The 6,000-nt window shown below is 41.6% G+C and overlaps 1 pseudogene; it reads left to right on the top strand.

Annotated features, from left to right (window-relative positions):
• Window positions 1-4,052: 4,052 nt before the first annotated feature.
• Window positions 4,053-5,512, top strand: LOC112622590 (annotated as a pseudogene).
• The last annotated feature ends 488 nt before the right edge of the window (window positions 5,513-6,000 follow it).

Genomic DNA, 6,000 nt, shown 5'->3' with positions numbered 1-6,000 from the left:
TGGTTTTATAAGGATGTCTTAGCAATAGTGGGAATTTTGAATCAAGTGTTCAAAGTTTTGCAACATACCCAACTATCTAATTTTTAGTGTACCGATGAAAATTCTTTAAGCTTCCCTAAGGACATAAGTGGTAATGGAGTAAAATGTTACTGAAAATTTAATTTCTCTTCTATTTATGTTGATTGGATTTTTTAAATAAAATTGAAAGTCCTTCTGAAGTGAAATGTCAATTACTCCAGAGAAGGAAAGTCGGAATTATGCAAAAGCTGTCCATGATAAGGCTGAACAAACCCCACAGTCAGGCAGGACAATTGCCCTGCTTCCTAGCCACCAAAAAATGTCCAGAGAGGGCAGACTTCTGCTGAACCTTCCTCAGTTCCCACAAATTTTCTTTGCTAATTACTCTCAACAGAAGTGAGTCTGTGTTACCCCAAAGGCCACTACTTCGATGTCTAGCCTCTGTGCAAAGGGATCCAACTTTGGGCTCTGGCCCATGTGGAAGCTCCATTTAAAGCATGGCCAGGGAAGAGACTCAGAATTTGAAAGGCAAATTATTGCTCATTTACTTGACTATCTGTGGAAAATAAATCATCTCAGCTTAGCTTTGTCATCCCACCCAGTAAATCATCCCACCTGCATTCTATAGTGTATTTTTAAAAGAAGGAAGATATCACAATGATTTATTTGCCTTTTGGGATCATTCACATTGTAACTCAAGGTACCCTAGTAACTCGTAACTGTGGCACACTGAGTTTCTGTGGTTTCAAAAGGTTCCAGGAAGAAGCTCAGCTACAGTAAAACAAAAACCAGGTAAAACCAGAGTTGCCTGAGTTGGAGATGAAGTTTGGTGGACTCTCCTTATTACCATACTAAAAACCCTTCCTAGGGAGGATTTTATTCACTGTTTTCTATACCTGCAATGTATGAAGAAGTATGATCAGGACTGTGCCTTCACTGCCTTTACCCCACCTTTCACACAGCGACTCAGCCAACCAGCATAATGAAAGCCCCGCTCTCACCTTCCTTCGGAGAGATGCACTGCTTTGGGAACTACCCCCAGTGTTCTCCTTACTTGTTCCAAGTAACCAGAATGCCCTTGTTAAATCCTCCTTGGTTGTGGCAATTGGGTTAACACCTGCCAAGCAACCAAAATCATCCATTATGTGGGTCACACCACTATTCTCTTTCATGATTCCCACTAGTTGAGTTGATTGATTTTGGTGATTTCTAAGTGAATGCTCATGTAAAAAACAATGTTATTTTAGGACATTATTCGATTATTTTCTATCCATTTCAGTAACATGATAATCATGGGTCAAGTACGTCAACATCCCTGTGTGGACATTGACAGCTTTCAGGAGTTGAACACACAGTCTACTGTCAAGAGTTTAGTTAGAAATGAACAGAATCGCATACACCACAGCAGGCTGAATGTGCTAAGTGCTGAGTTAGGAATATAAATGATGTGCTTCAAGAGCCAAAGAAAGAAAAGACGATTCTGTCTGGGGACATTGTTCATGATTTCACACAGATGTTAGATTTGAGCTGGGCCATCCTAATCCTTGCTGCTAAAAGTGATCTTTGGATATCAACATTTATGTCATGTGAGAGCTTATTAAGAATTAAAAACTTGAATCCCACCCCAGACATACAGAGACAGAATCTGCACTTTAATAAGGTCTACAGGTTAATCATATGGGCATTCAAGTTTCAGAAGCACTGATTTAACTATTTTAGAATTGCTAGAGATATAGAAAGATGGACATGTCAGGTGCACACAAAAATAATGAAAGCCAGTAGATATAGAGGATTAATAGAGTGCCTATGGAGGATTTACGTCTGTCACCTAACAGTAAGGGTAAAAAACACCACAACCACTTATTAGGACCCAGTGACTCTGCTAAATGATTGATTATGCTATCTCATTTTGTGCTCTCAACAATCCCAAGAGCTAGCTCCATCGTTTCACAGATGAGAAAGCCAACACTAACAAGGGTTAAGTAATTTTCCAAGTCTACATAGAGAGAAAAGAGTAGAGCCAGGATTCAAAACTGATATTTGCTTCCAAACTAGACCTTTCAGCCGCTACCTACTCTAAGCCTCGCCAGGAAAAACTCCCAGTCCTTATCAACACTCCCCTAGAGAACAACAAGAGGGCCTGAAGCCCATAGGTAGAGCATCCCAGGCAGCCCACACTCTATTCCTCCTTCCATCCTTCTTTCTTTCTTAAATTCCTACACCTGATGGAATAAGAAGGGAAGACTGACAATACTGTTTTGGTGACTAAGGTAATTATTTTTTCATTAAAAATAGAACTTTTGGGAGACCCACTCCTGGGCAACCTCCATTCTTAGCATGAGGAAGCTTCCTCTCTCTTCTTTTTTTTTTTTTTTTTTTTTTTTGATCTATTAAACTTTCCACTCCTAAACCCATCCCCAATAAAATTGAAAAATAATAATAACTTTTTATTTTATTACCAACTAAATTTATATATACACCACAGAAAATTTGGAAAATACAAAGAGAAAAATTTAAATTATCTGTAAAACCACAACTCAAATATACCACAGTTAACATTAAGATATATTTCTGGCTGGGTGCAGTGGCTCAGGCCTGTAATGCCAGCACTTTGGGAGGCTGAGGCGGGCAGATCACGAAGTCAGGAGATCGAGACCCTCCTGGCCAACATGGTGAAACCCCATCTCTACTAAAAATACAAAAATTAGCTGGGCATGGTGGTGTGCACCTGTAATCCCAGCTACTTGGGAGGCTGAGGCAGGAGAATCGCTTGAACCTGGGACGCAGAGGTTGCAGTGAGCCGAGATCGGGCCACTGCACTCCAGCCTGGTGAATTAGCATGTTTTTGGAAATGTCTCTAGTTATCATGTATTACTACTAGAATATTATAGAGTACATAATGATTGATGTATTTCCAAAAACAATAGATATTTTATCAAGAGCTCCTGTTGACACACTATAGCAAGTAAGAAGCGTAGGTTATTCATGGACATAGAATTAGTGCTTCACCGATTTAAAGGCCCAAAAGTAAAGCCATTATATAGTAATACTTGATTGCAGAAACAGAAACTGACTTGAGAATAAATAATAACAATACTGTATACTATAAGGCACAAGAATATCTCATGGTACTCAGCCAGGTTTCATGAGAGCTACAACCAGAAACTAGAAAGTCATCATCAACCAGTTCCTCTGTTAGATCCCATGAACTCTTATCTTTTTCTTTCTCTGTATATCTGCTTTCGTCTTATTTTCCTTAAAATCTGCTTTCTTTGTGCAAGTGGGAAAAGATACCTCCACCTCTAGTCCAAAATGTTCATGTCTCTCAATCCAAGGCATGCATACAAACTGACTTGCTTTCTCTGAATTTCCAGAGGAAAAACTCCAATTTGCCCGGCATGAGTCAGGTGTCCATCATGATCCAATCTGCAATGGGTAGTGGGAGATTAGAAGGGGCAGTGGGTGAGGAAGGGAGTAGGAGACCTGGCAGAGTCACATAGTCTCAACACAAGGGAGTTGAGGAGGCATCATTAAAAGGGTCTACTAAAAACTGGGAAAACAAAAACAAACCAAAAATGTAACTAAAAAATGTTTATATTTCCCTGGATTTTATCGCAATCTCTTTTCTATTGTTACATTTAATAATATTTCCTTCTAGGTTTTTCTATATATAGTATATTTTTGTTGTGATAATGATGTATACACTTTATACCCTTAAGAATTCGTCGTATTACTGTAAAGTCTTGAAAAACATTTTAAATCAGTAAAGCACCAATACCATTCCCACTTCATTGGAAACTCAGATTATTTCCCATGATTTCAAATAAATCTGAGGTCACCACTTTTGTGTACGGAAAGCTATTTTTCTATTTCGAGTTACTTCATTAAAACTGTCTTCCGGCTCCGCCTTCCTGCCTCATGGCACAGGGTCTCGCGGGCCCTGCTCCCGCCCTCCGCTGGCCTGGCCCGGACCGGAAGCAGGGCCGCACCGCCTGGGCCTGGCGCGGGGAGCGGGCACTGGGGCCCGGTGGGACATGGGCAGGAAGCCCAAGAAGCACAAGTCGGACAAACATCTCTACGAGGAGTATGTAGAGAAGCCCTTGAAGCTGGTCCTCAAAATAGGAGGGAAGGAAGTCACCAAACTCTTCATGGGCGGCTCGGGACACGACTCCAGCCTCTTCGAAGACAAAAACGATCATGACAAACACAAAGACAGAAAGCGGAAAAAGAGAAAGGAGAGAAGCAGGTTCCAGGGAAAGAAAAGGGGAGAAAATGGAGAGAGTTAAGGAGGATAAAAAGAAGCGAGATCGAGACCGGGTGGAGAATGAGGTGGAAAAAGACCTCCAGTGTCACGTCCCTGTGAGATTAGACTTGTCTCCTGAGAAGCCTCTCACAAGCTCTTTAGCCAAACAAGAAGAAGTAAAACAGACACCCCTTCAAGAAGCTTTGAATCCAACTGATGAGACAATTGCAGAGAAAAGATCCAAGTGATTTCTTTTCATTTCCTGTTACTGATTGTATTGCTCCTGGCTACTCCATGATCATTAAACATCCAATGGATTTTAGTACCATGAAAGAAAAGATCAGGAACAATGACTACCAGCCCAGAGATGAACTAAAGTATAACTTCAAACTAATGTGTACTAATGCCATGACTTACAATAAACCAGAGACCATTTATTATAAAGCTGCAAATAAGCTGTTGCGCTCAGGGATGACAATTCTTAGCCAGGAAAGAATTCAGAGCCTGAAGCAGAGCGTAGACTTCATGGCTAACTTGTAGAAAACTCGAAAACAGAAAGATAGAACAGACACCTCACAAAGTGGGGAGGAGGGAGGCTGCTGACAGAGAGAACTCTGGAGATGCCAAAGCACACACTATCAAGAGTCCCAGCAAACAAAATATAAAGAAAAATAACATATGCTTGAAGATAAGTTTAAAAGCAATAATTTAGAGAGAGAGCAGGAGCAGCTTGACCGTATCGTGAAGGAATCTGGAAGAAAACTGACCAGGCGGCTTGTGAACTGTCAGTGCGAATTTGATAGAAGAAAACCAGAAGGAACAACGATGTTGGGACTTCTCCATCCTGTGGATCCCATTGTAGGAAAGCCAGGCTACTGCCCTGTGAGACTAGGAATGACAACTGGAAGACTTCCGTTTGTAGTGAATACTTTGCAGGGGTTCAAAGAGCATCAAAAGAACAAAGTCACTCCAGTGTTATCTTTGAATTACGGGCCCTACAGTTCTTAGGCACCGCATTATGCCTCCACATTTGTAAATATCAGTAAGGATGATTCTGATTTAGTCCATTCAACCTATGGGGGAGACTCTGATCTTCCAAGCGATTTCAGCATCCAAACAGTAGAGAAGAATCACTGCATCCCACTCAGGGCTTCCCTGCATAGCCCTGGAACTCCCTCAGTGATACACACCCAACAGGTCCTCAGGTCAGCTCTGGTCCTTCAGAAAGTTCCAAGGAATGAGGGAGGGTAGCACTCTGAACACATTTCAACCACAAATCCCAGGCCTCCCTAGCACTTCGTTTTTCCTGCTTAATGAAAAAAGAATGCCTAAAAATGCATTATAAGAATGGATGAGGCTGGGCGCAGTGGTTCATGATTGTGATCCCAGCACTTTGGGAGGCAGAGGTGGGCGGATCAATTGAGGCCAGGTGTTCAAGACCACTGACCAACAGGGTGAAACTCCGCCTCTAATAACAATACAAAATAATAGCCAGGTGTGTGTGGCAGACATCCGTAATCCCAGCTACTCGGGAGGCTGAGGCAGGAGACTTGCCTGAACCCAGAAGGCAGAGGTTGCAGTGAAACAAGATCATGCCACTGCGCTCCAGCCTGGGTGACAGAGTGAGACTCCATCTCAAAAAAAAAAAAAAGAAGGGACGAGACGTTCCTTTGGAATTTATTCAAACATATCAGAGTTTTTTAAACCCAACTATAACATGTGGAGCAGACAAAATCTAC

The sequence above is a fragment of the Theropithecus gelada genome, chromosome 4 (assembly GCF_003255815.1).
Source record: "Theropithecus gelada isolate Dixy chromosome 4, Tgel_1.0, whole genome shotgun sequence".
NCBI classification, from domain to species: Eukaryota; Metazoa; Chordata; class Mammalia; order Primates; family Cercopithecidae; genus Theropithecus; species Theropithecus gelada.
This window is presented reverse-complemented; position numbering and strand designations above follow the sequence as displayed.